Raw genomic sequence first — 20,488 nt, 5'->3', positions numbered from 1 at the left:
TGACCCTCATAAGGTCATAAGGAATGGCACTATGAGGAGGTTTGACTCTGCTGGAGAGGGTATTGTCTTGTTGGAAGAAGTGTGTCAATGTGGAAATAGACTTTGAGGTCTCATATGTGCTCAAGCCATATCCCATATTGCAAACTACTTCCTGCTGCATGTGCAAGACAGTGGCCTCTCCAGCACTATGATGGCCATTCTGGCTGCCATGTCCCACCATGATGATAATGACCTAAATCACTGAATTGTAAGTCACCCAATTAATTATACGTGTTTTCTTAGTCATGTTACCTCTTCACAGTAACAGAAATCTTAACTAACCCTTCAGGACTTAGAATTTACAAACCCATCTTCTGGTCTGTAAGACGTCTATAAGGGAGTCTGCTCAGAGTGTTCATATGATTCTCTTTTATGATTTATGACACTAGTCTGGGCAATGATTTTTAAACATAATAAAAAAACTAAGAAAAATAGATGAATAAGATTATATCAATTTGGAAAGCCTTTGTACATCAAAGAAGATAGCCAACCCAGTAAAGTAACAACCACTGGAATAAGTGAAAATGTTTTCAAAGAGTTTAATAGAAAAGAGCAGAGCTGGAGAGATGGTTTAGAGTATAAGAGCACTGGCTACTCTTCCAGACGTCCTGAGTTCAGGTCCCAGCAATCACATGGTGGCTCACAATTGTCACAATAAGATCTAGTGCTCTTTTCTGGCCTGCAGGCAGAGTACTGTATGCACAATAAATAAAGAAGACTCTTTATAAAAGATATGAGTAAAGTAAAAAAAATAAAAAAGAAAAAGACTGATGTCAAAAATATGTAACGATCTCACACAATTGAATAGCTAGGAAAAATGATGAAAATTGAGCATAGATTCTTAGTAGATACTTCTCAAACAGAGCATACAATGAAGAAATTCTAAAAACATTCAGATTTGTTAGCCACCAGTAAAATTCAAATTATAACAACAATGACATCTACCCACATGCTGTTAGAATGGTGACTATGTTAGATGGATGAGAGTGTGAGAGGAAAATTCTTGCATGCTATTTGCGTGCATATAACTTATTTCAGCCACTATAGAAAAAGAGCAAGGAAGTTCTTCTAGGAAATTACAAAGAGAACTCCTATATGGCCTCACAGTCCCTTTCATGAGGACATCAGAAGGAGAGGAAATCAGTATGTGAGAAGCTCTATACCCTCCTATTTAACTGTAACATTGCTAATAATATCGAATTATAAAATCAACCTATTTCCATTGACAGAGGAGTGAATCAACAAAAAAGGGCATTATATGGGAACTTTAGGATATTAATCATGATTAAAAATAAGGAAAATTTTTTCTTTGGATGCAGCATGGATAAGCTTCAAGGGTATCTTGAGTGAGATAAACTATACATGGTTAGGAAAATAATATGATTTAACTAATATGGGAATCCTAGAAATAATAATCTCTTAGAAGATTACAGAACATGATTGCAGGCTTAGCGAGGTGTTGAAGAAATGATGATCAAAGCACATAAAATTTTAGTTGTGTGTAACCTATCAATTCAAGATATTTGTTTTTTCTAATTTAATTATTTATTTATTAAAAATTTCCACCTCCTCCCCTCCTCCCATTTCCCCCCCCCACTCCCTCCACTATCCCTCCTCCTCCCTCTCCGGTCCTAAGAGCAGTCAGGGTTCCCTGCCCCGTGGGAAGTCCAAGGTCCTCCCACTCCATCCAGGTCTAGGAAGGTGATCATTCAAACAGACTAGGATCCCAGAAAGCTAGTACATGCAGACAAAACAAAACCCAGTGCCACTGTCCTTGACTTCTCAGCCAGCCCTCATTGTCAGCCACATTCAGAGAGTCCGGTTTGATCACATGCTCCACCAGTCCCAGTTCAGCTGGCCTTGGTGAGCTCCCGTTAGATCACATGACAACTGTAGTTGATTGGAATGTATTGTGACATAAACGTTTCTCACAGAATATATTACAAGTTTTCTCATTGAAAATGATAATGATGTTAGATGACATACTAATTAGTTTATTGAGCTATTCTCCTATATAAATGTACACAAGAATGTTTTATGTGTTACATATAAATATCATAAATGAAAATATAATAAAGGGCCCAGAGAGATATCCCAGAAGTTAAGAGTACATAGCACTCTTGTGGAAAGAACAGAGTTCTGTTTTCAGAGCTCACATATCACAACTGTCTGCAACTCTAGTTGTAGGAATTCCGGTCTTCTTCTGGATTCTGTAGATGCTTCTTATACATGATATGCATAAACTCATGCAGGCATGTACATAAAGAGATGAATAAAGAAATTTCTTTAAAGTATTGTAAATATAGCCTTAAAAGATTAGTTGGTTTAAAAGTTTTTAATTTGTAAATTATTTATCATTACCTTCCAGAGAGATGCCTTGATTGAAGCAGAAGTTTGCTATCTCTGATTCTCCAATATTCACGGTTCATATACTCTTGTCCTGATTTATTATGCTTATTTTCATATTTATTTTTCTCTCTATAGACCCTAAACACAGGCATTTCTTGGATAGTTAGACTGTCATTTTCTTTCTCTTTTCTCTGTGTACTCTGCAAAAGCATTTTTCTGTAATGGTTTTTATAGCCATTTCATCAGCCTATTTACCTCTGATTTAGACCCAACTCTTTTCAGAGTTTGACAAGACCCTGAAAAGTGATACAAGCAGTGCAACCACCTTCCCTCTCTCATTACTTTCTGAACATAATCTATAATAAGCATTTGTTTCAGCAATTCTAAAGTATAGAGTGTATCATTCATCATTGAATCTTTATAAGTTATTCTTCTGTATGGAATAAATTTCAACAGTGAGCCATAGAAGACTAGACCTCTTTCACAGTGCTGGTTACACTACACACTTACTGTGTTGCTGGCCTCCAGCTTCTAATGAAGAAACTTCTTTCCAGGAGAGCTGCTGCACAGAGTGCCTAAGATTCATACCCCAGTGCCTCTTAGATTTTCAGATATGTTGAATATCCTGAACACATAGAAGACTATTCACTGCAGCAATAGAAGGAATTCTGTATACCTAGTTCCTTCCATGGCACCATATCATAAAATGTAACCTCATGTGTAATGCTGAATGTATTGTCTCATTTTGTTTTCTATTGCTGCAATATAATTCCATTACCAAAACCAACACAGGGAGAAAGGGACTTATTTCAGCTTACTATTGTAGTCCACTATCCAGAGAAGTCAGGGAAAGAATTCAAAGCAGGAGCCTGGGGGAAGAAATTGAAACAGAAGCCATGGAGCAAGGCTGCTTACTGACTTTCTCAGGCAACTTTCTTTTGCCACCCAGAGCCACCTTCCAATGTGTACCTCTACTCACAGTGAGCAGGGACCTGCTACATCAGTCAACTCCCACACACTTGCCTATAGGCAAGCCTATGATGACATTTTCTCATTTACGTTTCTTTATTTCTATAGGATCCTAAAATGTGCAAAGTTTACATAAAGGCTTCTAGAGTGATTAAATATCCAAAGAACTATAGGCAACTGAGGAAAGTTGAGAGTCAATGAGGTTGTCTTACCCAGGGAAGCACATGCCAATTGACTTGCCTAGGGCCAAACATTCACCCTTGAAAACATACAAACTGGTAGCATTGTATGTATATTTGTAATTATAATTTTGTATATAATGTATATTGAATATACATACACATATATATTCTTAAGTATAATCTTATATATGTATGTATGTATATATATATAAGCATCATAAAAGCATGCAATAATAATTAATGAAAAAAGAGGATGTGAATTTGAAGGAAAGCAGGCAAGGTTTAAAGAGAGGAAAGAAAAGGGAGAAATGTAATTATAACCTCAACAATAAAATAGTAAAAAGTAAAACTATCTAGCTAGCACATACATGTTTATGGAATGAGTGATGACTAGAATTTATTTCTTAAGTTCAACCCCAATTTAAACAATTTATATGTTTTTTTTCCTATGATTTTCATTTACTAATTTAAGATATTAGTGCTTATTTCTTTTCCTACCCTTTTAAATTTGCCAGCTGAGTCATCTCCTTTCCTTTCTCTGTGACCACAGAGAAGATAGGCTGCCTCTTCTCACATCAAAGTCTACGATTCAAAGGACAGTTTGCCTTCTCCCTCAGGATCTTGCTTCCTCATCCATATTCATCATAACTCACCCAGGCTCTTTTTTCTAATTCATTTTATACACTCTTATTAATATCTCAATAGTCCCATCAATTTTGCTACTTATGAAATAAAAGCTTGGATCAGTCTGAAGATGACAATAGAGATTTTTTTAAATTTGAGATTTTTCTTCTTAGCATCGATTTTTTTTAAGTTTAAAAGGTTATTTTCTAAAAATTTAAAATTTAATGAATTTGTCGTGGCCAGTAGGCATTTGTTGAGCCTTTGTCACTTTTCTCAGTAGTCTTTCAAATGAAGAGAAGAGAAAAAAAAATAATAAAGGTCACTTTCAAGTTCTACATCTAGTGTCTCATTGTTTTAATTTCTTTTACATTCTACTTCTTTCTAGAGCATCCGTGAAAAATACTGTTTATCAAGACAATATTACAGTAAATCTAGAAAGAAATTTACTAACATACTCTATGTCTTAGATTTGACTTTTTTATAAATGAAGATGAAAATTAAGATGATGATGAGGGTGCTGATTAATAATGATGAGTATGATAGTGGGTGCTCACAGATTAGCACCAAGTTGTTGACTGTGCAGAGTTGTATAGTTTTGTAGCATTTGATAAGCAAATCACCATATATCAAAACAAAAAAAATACTACACGTTCTGATACATTTCATGTGGAACTCTGAAATTCTCTGTAAGATGCAGAACTCCACTTCAAACAAATTGTTCTCTACTATGTGCCTATACAAAGGGCTCTTCATGATGGCAGTGATTATTGAACATTGAGACAGTTACATTGCAGTTTATATAGGAAGTAGAATCATGAAAACTTCCCAGGCACCTTTTTTTCTGTTATTGTTGGCAGGGAAACAAACCCATCAAGATGCCTATTTACAGCAGAGAGCTTGAAAACAAAGACATGGACATCCACGTTTTGAGCAATCCCCAGGGTAACCAAGGATAAATTGAATCTACAGACACCCACACAGTTGCTAGGTGTATTTGGTGGAAAATGTATCATCCTCTTGTTTCCATGGCAATTCTAAATAAATCCAACGACTCTGCAATCAGCACATCAGCTACACATGTAGATATGTTGGGCAGTCTGGTGAGCTTTGGCATGTGTCAGAAGCTTGATCACACTTGTTTACAATAGCAAAGTGAGTGATTAAATAATGTCTGCTTCTTGTGTCTACTCCCAAAGCTTCACTTCATTTTGACCATGCTGACATTAAATGGGAATTTAAAGAGAGAAGTAACAAGGTTAAATTTCCCAGAGGAAAGAATAGCTCAATAGAATCTTCACTTACCAATGTAGGGAACAGAAAGAAAGTCTTTGGGAGAAAATAAAAGCATTATTTCAGCACACATTTTATTAACTAACCACAAATCAGTGGTTTACAATTATTTTACCATCATTAATTTTAAGTACTTGATAACATTATGGTAAATACATCACATATAACATCTCAGTTTGTCTTCACAACCATTCTTTAAATTAGGTTACTAGGTCATCATTAGCTCATTTCACAGAGAAAGGATATTAAATAATTTGCCTCAAGTCACACGGCACTAAGAAAACCAAGAATTTAACCACAAGTGTGCTTTTACTATTTCATATTTAAGAGCTTTTCAAGTTGATTCAGGAGAAGTCAAGTCTTGAAATGAAATTGCTGTGCTTTTCTTCATGCATAGTTAAGAGAGAGATAGAAAGAGAGAGAAAGAGAGAGAGAGAGAGAGAGAGAGAGAGAGAGAGAGAATCCCCACTAATACTCAAGCTTAGTGAAGATTCTAGAAATATTGAACTAAAAGCAGACATTTTTAGCTCTTATCAAATAGTCACTTCCCTCTAATAATCAGAGTTTCTATAAGCTGACCGAAAAATTGAAGAATAGTAAATAGATATAAATTTAAAGAGCAGAATTAACTCTTAAATTTGAAATTATGCAAACATTACTCAATAAGAAAAATATGTGTTAAAATCATACCATAATTTTTTCTTTAGTCATATTAGTAGGAAAATCTTATAATATGGATTGGAAAATTAAGTGAATAAAATTATTCATACATTGTTTGGGCATACACTATTTGTGAGAGATGGCATGGTGCTGACTATACAAATTACTAATATGCTTTCACTTTGACCTGAAAATTTTTCCCTGAGTCTATCACACTGATTTACTCAACTGAAATGGAGTGCATGCAAGGTTTTTACTGCAGTAATAGAAGCACCTAAATGCCTATTGCTGTGAATACCTCTGTATCTAATAGGAATTGAACCTGAGTTCTTGAAAGAGCTGCCAGTACTCCTAATCACTGAAACATCTTTCTAGCTCCATTTTATTGGTTTTGATATATGCTATAGTTTGGTCATACAAAAACCTGTAGCTCCAAGTCCACATGGCAGCTCACAAGCACTCTAGTTGTTGTGGGATCTAATATGTCCTCACACTCCAGGTACGTGTGTCATGTATAGACATACATACAGGCAAAACACTCACACATATAAAATAAAATGAAATAAATTTTTAAAGTAAATAGAATAAGAACCACACAAAATAAGTGATATCAGAACAATCTATAAGATTAGCTCATAAATGCTTTCTAAGTCTTTCCTAACAATAAGATACTATGAATTTCTGTTACATTGAAATTTCATTTTACCTTTAATGAATGCCTTTCATATAATTTAATTTTAGTAAGTAGGAAGTACGGGTGACACAATGACAAGAAGCAGGAAATCAAGAAGTATTTTGAATTTCTTGTGACTCAGCTAGACATAGAAATGGATGCAAGAACAGAAAACATACTGTGATTGTTGTAGTAATACTATTTTCTCTGGGCAAGACATGACCATCAGTCTTATTAGAGTAGAGATTGCTATAGTGAGCTACATAATATTTTGGACTTGTCATCATTGCAATCTATGATAATTGCAATGAGAATGTAAATATTTTCATTCAGTACAATGTCACTTGAAATTCTAAGCAGCAGTCTTTCCTGACACAGTTGTGCCTGGTCTTGGAGGTACTAGAGTACACAAGGGATACAATGCTGGTTAGGAGTTGGGAATTGAGTTACAAAGTGTTTTCATAATTTGTTAGCCATGCTGAGGTGGGAATCTTTATGAATATAGCTGTTTCTGAGTCACCCATATTTGTTGACAGAGTTTTCTGTCCCACCAGGTCCCGTAATTGTTCAGCCCCAAAGAAATACACAGAGATCTACATTAATTATGGTTGGCCTATTAGCTCTGGCTTCTTATTAATTAATTCTTACCTCTTCACCCATAATTCTTGTCTGTGTTAGCCACGTGGCTTGATACCTTTCACCAGCAAGGCATTCTCATCTGCATCCTCTATGTCTGGGTAATAACTGCAGACTGAGCTTTCCTCTTCCCAGAATTCTTCCTTTCCCATCGCCCTGCCTTTATTTCCTGCCAGGCTATTGGCCAATCAGCGTTTTTTAAAAATAATACAAATGGCGGGATAAAAGACCACTGTCCCACAGCACATATTCCTGTATGTGATTCTTCACTCTTGCTTCTAGTAACTTCAATAACTTGTGTTTTCACCATGCTGAAGATAGATAGATTATAGATAGATAGATAGATAAATAGATAGCTAGATACATGGATAGATCGAGAAATGCTTGTTTCCACAGTTTGGTTATAATTTGAGTGGCTTTCTCTTGAGTTTCTGTTATATGCTTGGTCCCATACATAGTAATGTATGTATGGTAGACTTTCAATGATGGTAGACTTTCAATGGGTGGCATCTCCTCAAGTTGCAGGTACATGCCTTGTGAAGGAAAAGCAAGATTCCACCCTTGCCATATTTCTGTTTTCTGATACATTCTTTCTCACACACAGTTTTCTGCCAAAGTGCCTGTGAGCCCTTTTTAGAGCTAAACTTAGCTGATTTTATATCCAAAGAGTCCTCAAACATTTACAATTTGGGTGACAATAATACAGGAGTTCTTGAACCAACAGTTTGACTGACTCACCAATGGTGTAACATGTGTTTGAATGAGGGTATTGCGATGCGATAATAAAAGGAGTCTAATTGATCTCAGCAGGTGGAATATGAACTGCTAATAGCTCCAGAAGAAAGTGAAAATTACAGAGGGATCACGAATGAAAATTTTTAAAAAAGGACTAGAGTTGACTTTCTTAAAGTACTGTTGTGTAAATCTCCGAATACCAAGGTGAAGGGCAATAAAATGTACTTGGAAGTTAAAGTTCACTAGGGATGTGACTTAATCATTTTATCTGCTTAGTTATATTTGGTCTTCAGGAACACCAACATTGTAGCAAAATGAAGTCTTTGTTCCTCTTTGCTTGGAGCATAATACCACATTTGTTGTTTCTGTGCCTCCTCTTCATGTTTTTTCAAATGAAGACAAAGATGAATAAGTTCTCTCACCAAAGCTACATCATCAATTTTACATAGAAATGTAATTACTGAAGATGGATTCTAGCCAGGCCACCTGAATTAATAACCAGCCTGAATCCCTTGATGCTGGAAGAGTGGGAACAAGACTGTCTGCTCACCACAAATGGCCATGACCTTTGTTATCTTCTGCATTCAAAATACCAAAGGAGGAAGTCAGCTAGAATGATAGAATGTCGGAATGAAGTAAACCATTATAGACAGTTGATGAGGATACCAGCATGTTTCTCAATTTGTACTGTTTCTACAGGCCACTAGTAAAAAATATCAATTTAATATTTCCAAAAATTAATACACATTTTTGTCTTTCTGTTAAATTATTATAACAAATAATCATTTTACCTCTAGAGAACATCAGTATTCTCATTGTTTGTTTGACATTTTCTACTGCAAGAATAAAAACAGAGATACCTAAGTTCTCACTCTTAAACCGGAAATGGTGCTTGTTTATTCTTGACTGAAAAATGTGTTCTTAAAGGAACCCTCAGCTGATGACTTAGTTATTCATAACTTAGGTTGTTTTGAGGTATTTACCATAGAAGAAAACTGGGACATAGGCCTATGTAAACATACACTCTTTATTAGGTGGCCGCAACTGCACTGGGTGTTTGGGACCCCATTATAGCCCTTAACCTTTTTCAGGGTAATTCTTTAAGTCCAAAAAAAAAAGAAACCATAACGTATGTTGACACACCTTAGGTAACAAAAATAGTTATCCAAAAGCAGAACTACATAAGGTAAAAAGCTAGGTTAGTGCTTTTATTGACTTTCCCAGCATTATGGACTTTGATGGATTAGGTTGTTGTCCTACTTTTGGTAGATGCTGCCATGTACATGCTGTTGCCAGGCCTAAATGGTACTTGCATTATGCCATCAGTCATGTTAAGATCTGGGGGCCTACTCAAGTCCAGGGTCTCTGTTTAAAGGTGATGTTTGTTATGGCTAAAGCAAAGGTATCTAAGATAAAAGTGTTGCATAACTTAATTCTAAATTCTACACTGAGTCCAACAATCAAAATTTCATTTAAGGTAAATTGAGTAATTAATAGAGTAATTCTTATTGATTTTACTGAATTATTTGAAAACTGGGAGAAGTTGAATGTAGGGAATTAGAAATAAGAGACTTTATGGTATCAGCACTTTCCTGGTCTCTTTTATTTTCACTCTTCTGTTTAGTTTTGGCATTTTTAAAGGCTTCATTTGTGACTAAAATATCAAGTCACAGTTAGGAACAAAGTCTCAACTTCATTTCATAGTATCTCAATAAAGCCTTCTTAACCCATATTACCTTAGATAGCCAAGTACTTGGCCAGAAACTGGTGGGTTAGGGCTGAAATGCCTGGAAAAATAATTTCCAGGCAGAAGAGTGCTGTGGGACAATGGTCTATACCCTGTCAATTATATTTTAATAAAATGCTGATTGGGCCAGTAGACAGTCAGGAAGTAGAGGCAGGGTGACCAGGTAGTAAGTAGAGGTGGGGCAAGGAGAACAGGAGAATTCTGGGAAGAGGAAAATATCTGTCTGCAGTTGCCACCCAACCGCAGAGGAAGCAAGATGTGACTGCCTCGCTGAAAAAGATACCAAGCCACATGGCTAACACAGATAAGAATTATGGGCTAATATAAGTTATAAGAGTTAATAAGAAGCCTGAGATAATGAGCCAATCAGTTTATAGTTAATGTAGACCTCTGTGTGAGTTCTTTGGGACTTAATGACTGTGGGGATCGGATAGGACAGAATATGCACAGAGCTTTATAAAACTATGCTTTTTATGTAGACATTCTTGTGTGTCTGCTATTTCTGTCTCTTCATTTGTGTGCCACTACAACATGTATATTTAATATTTCAGACTGTTTTATTTCTTGTGGGAGGTCATCTTTGACTATAATGGTTATGGAGTACTGTTCATCTACTATGACATTATGCATGTACTTTTATTTGTGACTGTATTGCACGGTAGAATCTAAGAACAGGCTAGGCTTATTTCTAATACTGCCCACTTATTGAGTACTTAAACTTCTAGTCCCTTGAAGCCATTTTGACCTCTACATTCTAGGCACTAAAAGGCACAGGTTTAGTATACTCAACAATAAAGTTTTCAGAAAACCATTGGGCTACTTCTTGAAAGTAAGAGTTATAACTAGAAAAAGAATGAAAAAAATAGTTACTTCTTAAAACCATGGTTACCCAGTAAATAAGACATGTTGTACCCCCAATATATTTTCATTTGCCTTGAGGAAAACTTAGACATCAAATTCCTAGAGCAGGTGGCATTTTGTTTCAAAAAAATGATTTTCTTCTTACTAAAATGAGTCCAAATAAGTATATCTGGACAACTAGACTCAAATAATCATAGTTTATATTTTACTTTTTGCCTGTGGAAACAAATTATGCCTTTTCTGCCAAAGATGTGTCAATCATCCTTAATCTTCTCAGAAGCTGGAGTAGGTTTGTAGACATGCTGCATGTTTATACAATTCAATATGCAGAACTGATTCCCAGGCCTACAGATAATTTCAATTCCAAGACTCCCAGTTCCAAATCCTTTGCCTCCATTCATGCATTTAGCCATTGTGTTGATTCTAATCCCTTCTGAGACTATGGGGCTTGAAGGACCTATATTTTTACAGACTTCACTTCTCCCAAAGTCAAGTATGCCAATTACTCTAAAGTAATTTTAGATGCAAAATTAGCAGGTTTTCTAGTAGTACTTTCTAAAAGCTCTTATTTGACACCAGTGGGAAGTTAGAGCAATTTTTCTAGGAACACATTCTTGTCAAGGACTATTTTTCAAAGATATCTTAAAGCGGAAGGGGAAAATGTTCCTTCTTATATGATGTAAGGAAAAACATAAACAAATGAAAAACATGTTAACTAAATTGGCAGAGAAATTCCTGATTCTACAAGAGTATTTTTAATCAAGTGTGATGTTTTCCTTTGGCATATACATATATTGTTATCTCACAAAGGTTTTACATTTATTTGTTTGTATTCAAGATACCTGTCTATAACTTAATGTCAGATGTTATAACTTGGTGATTTACAATGGCAAGCTTAAATTACTCATGAATCTCCAGTTGAGATATCAGAGTGAACTTATATTTGCACTATGTGGCATCAAGGTGGGGTGGACTGATGTGAGACTGGAACATATGTGGGGACAATTACTTACTCACTGGCTACTAACTGGATGCCATCTAAAGTTGTCACCTGAGACCTTGGTTCCTCTCTCTGTACACTTTGCTTGGGATTCTTCCCATTACAGTGTTAGAATTCTGAGAACAAGTATTAAGAGAGCATGCCAAAACTACTTGACTCCTTCATAATCTGCCACCAAATATTGCATAATTTGTTTGTGTTATATTCTATTGGATGATAAGAGGTCCCATCTGACTCTGAGTATTAATGGTAGAATCGATCATTCAATGAAATCATGTGAACATTCAATTATAAGAAGAGTACCTGAAATTATACGGACAATATTATTTTCAAGCCTCATCATTCATTTCTCCAGAGGCTCAAATTCACTCCATCAGAAAATCAATTAAAAGTGTGAGGTTTCATTACATGAATCAGGGTTGGTAACAACTGGGAATTCTTTCATGCAGCTCCTACAGATGTTGTACTTAAACCAAAGAACAGCATCTAAAGAAAGGAGCTATTTGCCTATCACACATTTATCATCAAATGATGTAAAAATAGTTCAATAGCTTCTAGTTTCGTATTCATTTTTACTAGAGGAAAATTGAAAGTTAGAAGATGGTCCCAACATAACGCATGGTCATCTCTAAGTACATCCTACCTTCTTGACTATGACTTTCATATCAAGTCATATGCTGAAGACTGTTCTTCAATCCCCGTTTCACTTCTTGTCTGGGTCCTGTTCCCATCTGTTCTTTCACTCTTTTTAATCCTACAACAGATCATTTTTATAGCTTATTTACTCTCACAATCCTGCTTTCTCTGGAATTCAAATACTCATTTTTCATGTTGTATTACATTATGTGAAACAGAACAATCCCCTTAATAGCTTGAATTTCTATTTATTCACATTTCACTGTAGAAGAAAATCATATACACACATCTTTTCCATTCCTTGAGCACTCCAGGAACTTATTGCCTAACAGCACTTCAGAATTGTTTAAAGTTTCATTATTAAATATATAGAACCTGAGTCACAATGAAGCTCTTTAAAGGGCCTTTTATAGGTCTGAAATTTTTGAGGAGTTATACCCTAGAAACATCTGATGTTTGACAAAGAATTTCACAGTCTAAACCCAGATTTAACCTTTGTTCAGAATCTATTGAAGGTAAATTGTTACTCTGTGTTGAGGATAATAAGCAGTTTTATTTTTGAACTTTGAAATATCAGGTCTTTCTGTAGTTATCAATTTATTAGTCATTGTTCTATTTTATTTCAATCCTAAGTATCAGGAAGCAGCCAGAGAACACTATCAATAAATATCCTGGGAATTCCCATCAGCTATATCATTGAGTTGAGGGGGCATGTCTCCTTCCTTTCTTTACTACAGTGTTATAAAAGAAGCTGTGGGCTGCTTCCCGCCTCCCGGCTCCCGGCTAGCTTTACCGAAATAATTACACGGAAACTGTATTCATTTAAACACTGCCTGGCCCATTATATTTAGCCTCTTATTGGTTAACTTTTACATATTAGATTAACCCATCTCCATTAATGTGTATCGCCACTTTACTGTGGCTTACCAGCATGAGTCTAACCAATGCCCACCTCAGAGAGGAGAGGCATGGCATCTGCCTGGCTTTGCTTTCTTTCTCCCAGCATTCTCTTCAGTCTACTCTGCCTGTCTATGCTGCTGTCCTATCAAAAGGCTAAGGCAGTTTCTTTATTTGACCAATGAAAGTTACACATAGACAGAAGGCCCCCTACTCCACTACAGAAAGCAAACCTGCCAAATATCTACTTCTACATATCATGCCCTTTTCTTATTGGCACTAAGAACATTTCCTTATTCTCCATTCTGTTCCATTCTGTTAAGGCTTTCTTAATATTTCTTATTCATAATATCCCTTCCAACTGCAAACCATGGACCACACTGCCAAAACAACCAATTGAGTTTCTTCATGGAAAAATAACTATTTCCTTTACATAATAGGCTTTTGAGAACAAGCACACTGTCTTTAGCCTTTGCACTTGAGACATGAGGATTTGTCCTCTACCTCCATAAGAACACATTTTCTGTATACACTTTGGAACCTTTTTTCATATCTCAGTTCTTTCTTCTACATTTTTTACTTAGAACTTCTTTGTATTAATTTGTATTGGGGAGTATTTATCTCATAGATTGGGTTATAATGCAATGTTATCTTTTAATTCTTGTTTACTTGGTCTTAATCATCCTAACATATGCTTTTACTAGCTCTTGCATTTGGAATCTGTGTCAATTTGCACGATTTTCTGTCTAGCTCCTGTTTCAAGTTTATAACTATCCTTTATTTTAAAAGATCCTTTGGTTCCTGCCTTTAGTAAGTAGTGTTAGAACTCAAGACTCATTAGTAGGTGTGATTCTGTTAAGAGGGTGTGATATCTTATACATTCACTCATCTGAAATCGGCAGAAATTATGTTTACTATGAGTGAGTACGCAAACATCTGTTACATTTCTGCGTTAGCATCAGGATAATCAGTTGTGTGTTTCCAACTCTGTTTGCCAAATGAATCATTTTAGTCTTCTCATTTTTCATTTTTGCATACTTAATGTTTTCTTATAAGGAAAAGAATGTGGCTTTTCAAACCTGAGTTGCATTCAATTGACTAAAATTTCTAAGGATTGAAAACCCTCAGAAAAACTTCCTTCTGTACTTAGATAGAGTAAAATAAATACATGATATGTTTGTGATGTGATGAACAAGTCAACCAACTCTGAATGGCACAATGCTGGGAAATGCAGTTTTTGTGGTCTCCAGACTGTACTTCCACACGTATTACCATGTACTCTTCATGCAGCGTTGAATCAAATCTTACCTTATTTTATTTGATAAGGAAGACTGGAAAGAAAGTCTTTACAAAAGTAGAGAAGAGTGACTGGTTTTTGTCACTGAAGAGAGTTTTTATGTACTATAAATTTCAGTTAGTGGGATTTCTCTAACCTTCCAAAGATCTGATCTTTGGAGGTTTTTTTCTCCACTGCCCAAATATAGAAAAAGTAGAACAAAGCAGTTACAGTTTATCATTTGATACAGAAAACCAAAATGTTCCTAGAAGAGTATTTGGTTATAGCTCATGATTGTATTTATACTTTCATTAGAGAGTTTTTCATAAAACAGTTTATCAGTTTTTTGCTGGCATACTCGCACTATTGCTTTGGGCACATCATTGCTTTGAAGAATTTACTCCCTCACTATAAAAGGGAGTGCATTAATAGTATTAAAGTGTTAGTATTTTGTGGTTATTATTTTAACATTTTAACTCTTTTCCAAATATGTTATGAAAAGACATTAGTATTTATGGCTTGAATGTCCTTGGTAGTACAATTTTAGGTTAATTTCTTAATGCTCGGTCAATCAAAAATTACCAATTTTGTTCATTTTGACAATCTGAGTGATATTTATGAGAAACATACTCACTCTCCACCTGTGTGTCATGATTATGTATTTTCTAGATCTTCAACAAGCTGTCAATTATTATATTTAATTAATTGAATTGAATGTTCTATACATATTTTCATTACTTAGTTGGATTAATAAATCAAATGCATTTCAAATTAAAAATTGAGAGACCAACTGAATTTTTAATGTGAGCTTTAAAATTCACAGGCAGAGGAATTTGTCCTGGTCTTTATATCAATATTGAATATTGAATATATTTTAAGTTAGAAAAGTAACTTATAAAAAATGAAAATTTTAAACACATTTTTTGGAACATATATATTATGTATATCCCATATATAATATATATTGTAGCCTTGAATAGCAGAATTATGAAGAAATAAAATTTTTGAAAAAGATCATTATAATAAAATAAAAGAGATTTTTTTGAAGAGCATTGTGTTTATATATATTCTACATATATGTTACAAATATAAAAATATGATGAAGGAAATTAAGAGATGTCAAAGCAACTGGGGTTGCATAAACTTTATAAGTAAAGGTCTCCTATCTAATGTCAATTATTTCTAATATTTGTATACATTAACTATAATGACAACTAAAATTTGAGGCTGATATTTTTTCCTAAAGACATGGATACCTTGATTTTAAAGGCATGAAAGTATAGGGAATGTAGAATCATACTTCAAAATATTTTTTTTTAAAAAAGTCAGTTGTAGTACCTTAGACTACCTGATTTCAATACTTAACTTTTAAATTAATAAGCAAGACAGTGTAGTGTCGATAAACAGGTCTTTAAAAACATTTTGTTCAAAGTCTCTCTTATAGTCCTCTTTCTGCTTTTCTGGAGCAGCAAATACAGTTTTGGGAGAAAAGAGAAGTGTGAAAAGTTACCCAGACTCTGCAACTTGGAACAGCACTTCCCTCTTTCTCCCAAGCAGGTCAGGTGCTGGCATAGCTGATCGAATCCCTTTGCAGTCTTAGTTTTTTGGGTTGACTCCTTGGAGATTGTCTCACATGAGCCGAGAAGGGAGCCAAGAATTTGGTGGAATTTGTGTATGCAAAATGTGCAGCTTTCTCTCTCTAGCCTCACTTTAGTTGGTTTTTCTGTTTCATTTCCAAAAGGTCTGGCAGTAAGCCTTGAGCTCTGACCTCTCAATCCTTAGTCAAATAGGGATGCTTATTTTTGCTCAACTTAGTCCTCTCTAGAGATCATAATAAATGCCTTCAGATTAGAGCTGGTTGCAATTGAACCATAGGTCCCAACCCACGTTCTCTCGAGTCAAAGAACAGATTCTATGTGGTTTTGGTGATGTAGATAGTGTTTAAGATATTATTGAGTAAACATTCTTTCATGATTGTGTTATTAACATTGCCTATTGCAAAGTACACTAGTATCCTCCAGACTGCTAATTACATTGATTAAGTTTTAAGAATAAGTTCTTATTGGCAATAATAAGTCTATATTAACAAGTTGAAATTTCAACTGCATTGAAAACATATGCATCTTTTTACACATGGAAGAGAGGTAGTTTATGAACAGTGAATTCGACAACCACCTAAAGGTGGGAAGGACTGATTAATGCAAATGAGATCCTTGTGCATAGGTTAAGTAGTAGTCATTGGATGGAACACTTACTGTCACTTACTGAAATGGCTGCAGTCTGTTTATATATTACTTACCATTATGGTTCCTCTATTTTTCTATCATTCCATATTTCAGAAAGATAATGAAAACATGTTCAAGGCACATAACTTTCTAAAATTTTTTAGAAAATCTTCATTAATGATGTCATTGAAGAGTTGCATGAACCACCCAGATATGGGTAGTGCTATAATTGACAGAAAGGAAAAGAACTCCTTTGCTAATTCCCAATGTGTTTCTAATAGGCAAAAGCAAATACTGAAACCAGAATCTTTCACCATGATAATCAGAAAGCTTTCCAAAATATCATGCGTTTCAAGATTACTTTTTTCTTTTCTTTTGTCTTTTCTTTTTATTTTTCCATTCAAATACTTACACTTCCTTCCCTACTCCCAATCCCCTTCTGCTCCCCCACACACCCTCCTCCCTCTCCCACCCTGCTTGAGAGAGGGTAGGGACCCTGCCCTGTGGGAAGTCCAAGGCCCTCCCCCCTACATCCAGGTCTATGGAGCTGTGAATCCATATAGACTAAGGTCCCAAAAAGTCAGAACATGCCATAAAAACAAGTCTCAGAGCCTTTATCAATGGCTTCACAGTCAGTCCCCATTGTCAGCCACACTCAGAGAGTACGGTTTGGTCACATGTTCATTCAGACACAGTTCAACTGGATTTGGTGAGCTTCCATTAGAGCAGGTACACTGCCTCAGTTGGTGGACCAACCCCTCATGGTTCTGACATTCTTGTTCATCTTCTCCCTCCTACTGCTCTTCAACTGGATCTTGGGAGCTCAGTACATTGCTCTGATGAGGGTCTCTGTCTCTATGTCCATCTGTCACCAGACTAAGATTCTATGGTGATACTCGAGATAATCATCAGTATGATAGTGGGGCAAGGACAGTTCAGGCACCCTATCTCTGCTGTCCAAGGACCTAGCTGGAGACATCCCCATGGACACCTGGGATCCCCTCTAAAGCTAAGTCTCTTGCCAATCCTAAAATGAATCTGTTAATATAGGTATCTTCTTCCGTGCTCCTATATCTGTCCTTCCTCCATCTCCACCCTCCCACTCCCCCAAGCTCTTGCCAGTCCTTCCCTTCTCCCTTCCCTTTCCCCCTCTCCTTTCCCCCAAACTCATCCCCATCCCTCCTCCCACCCCCATACTCACAACTTGTGCCCAGCAATCTTGTTTGCTTCCAATTTCCAGGAGGATCTATATATGTTTTTCTTTGTGTTCACCTTGTTATTATCTTCTCTGGGCTTATGAACTTTAGGCTTAATGACCTTGGTTTATGGCTAGAGTCCACAAATGAGTGAGTACATACCATATTCATCTTTTTGGGTCTGGGTTATCTCACTCAGGATAGTGTTTTCTATTTCCATCCATTTGCAAGAAAAATTCAAGATGTCATTTTTTTTACCGCTGAGTAGTACTCTAATACATATATATTACAGACTTTCTTTACCATTCTTCCATTGAAGGGCATCTAGGTTGTTTCCAGGTTCTGGCTATTACAAATAATGCTGCTATGAACATATTTGTACAAATTCTTTTGTATTATGATTGGGCATCTCTTGAATATATTCCCAAGAGTGGTAATGCTGGATCCTGAAGTAGGTTGATTCCAAATTTCATGAGAAACCACCACACTGATTTCCAAAGTGGTTGCACAAGGTTGCATTCCCACCAGCAATGGATGAGTGTTCCCCTTACTCTATATCCTCTCCAGCACAGGCTATCATTGGTGTTTTCAATTTTAGCCATTCTGATAGGTGCATTTCCCTGATCACTAAAGAAGTTGAACATGACCTCAAGTGTCTCTTGGCCATTTGAACTTCTTCTTTTGAGAATTCTCTGTTCAGTTCAGTGTCCCCTTTTTTTAATTGGGTTAATTAAAATTTTAAAGTCTAGTTTCTTGAGTTCTTTATATATTTTGACTTTGTCTGATGCGGGGTTGGTGAAGATCTTCTCCCATCCAGTAGGATGCCTTTTTTTCTTAATGACAGTGTCCTGTCTTTAAGAAGCTTTACAGAAGCTTCTCAGTTTTAAGAGGTCCCATTTATTTAATGTTACCCTTATTGTCTGTGCTTCTGGGGTTATATGTAGGAAGTGGTCTCCTGTGCCCAGGTGTTGCAGTCTATTTTCCACTTTCTCTTCTATCAGGTTCAGTGTGGTCAGATTTAAGGCATTGAAGAAAGAAATTAAAGAGAACACCAAAAAATGGAAGGATCTCCCATACTCTTGCATGTGTAGGATCAACATAGTAAAAATGGCAATTCTAAAAAAAAGGCAATCTATAATTTCAAAGCAATCCCCTTCAAAATCCTAACAAAATTCTTTACAGACCTTGAGAGAACAATAATCAAGTTTATATGGAAAAACAAAAAACCCAGGATAGCCAAAGCAATCCTATACAATAAAGGAACTCCTGGAGGCATTACCATCCCTAACTTCAAACTCTATTACAGAGCTACAGTAATGAAAACAGCTTGGTATTGGCAATACAGAGAAGGCATCCAATGGAATCGAACAGAAGACCCGGGTATTAACCCACAAACCTATGAACACCTGATTTTCAAGAGATCTTCAAATAAATATGGATTTAATTGCTCTATAGTAGGCCAAATAGAAGTATAATATTGAGTTAATAAACTTCATAATGTATGGAAGATAAAAGAGAAGTATCTTGACTGAAGATGTTATTCTTCATATTTCATTTAAGAAATATAAGACTTCACTTCTTTATACAAAGATATAATGGTGGAGGTAAGTTAACATTTCATGTCACCACACTTGATGCCATCAATATGATAAGGTGATAGTCTATGTCAGAAGACCAATATCTCTTAAGGAGATAATGATAAAGTATTGAGCCACGGACAAAATTTAGTGCCTTGTATATGTTCATGGAAACTCTTTCCATGGAGTTTTCTGCTTTTTGAAAGAAGAGATTTCCCTAGAAGGACTTGGAAGTGAAGGGAAGAAATAAAAAACAAATCACTCCTTCTATAAGGTAGAGCATCAAAACACATAAATTTGAATGGCTATTTCGTCTTATAAGACACATGTTCTTAGACATTAATATAGTCAAAGGTGGAGGGAGGGTAGCTGCTGATGCTATTCTTCAAATGTATAAGCTAGGGTTTGTTTGTGTTTATTTTGTAATATTATTGTCCTCTGAAATTGAAAAAACTTTCAAACTTAATATTTGAAATAACTAAAAATAATAAGCTTCTTTTTGCCAGATGCCCGAAAGGTCATGTTTGTAAATCAAACCTTAAAATAACTTGCAATTCAGACTTCACTAATGGAAGGGTCATTTCAATCACGAATACAGCTTTATTCATGTGATAATATAAACTGATGTGCCTGGTAGTCACATTATGGTAGCCTCCCAAAGACTCCACAGTCTTCTACTCAGTGAAGTACTAAAGTGGGCTTTAGTATACAAATGGTTGATGTTTTGACAGAAGATATGTCTTATGGTATTTTTAAAAAATATTTAAACATTTTTATCAAAAGTAAAATTAAAGTTTGATCTACATGTTATATATAAAGTGTAGCCTTTACACACAGAACCATTATTTTTCTAAAAACAAAAGTTCCCAGTAGACACCTCCCCTCACAGTACAGCTTGATGTTTCACTGATTTCCA

The sequence above is a fragment of the Myodes glareolus genome, chromosome 4 (assembly GCF_982192425.1).
Source record: "Myodes glareolus chromosome 4, mMyoGla1.1, whole genome shotgun sequence".
NCBI lineage: Eukaryota > Metazoa > Chordata > Mammalia > Rodentia > Cricetidae > Myodes > Myodes glareolus.
The sequence above is the reverse complement of the archived record's forward strand: the minus strand, read 5'-3'. Positions refer to the sequence as shown.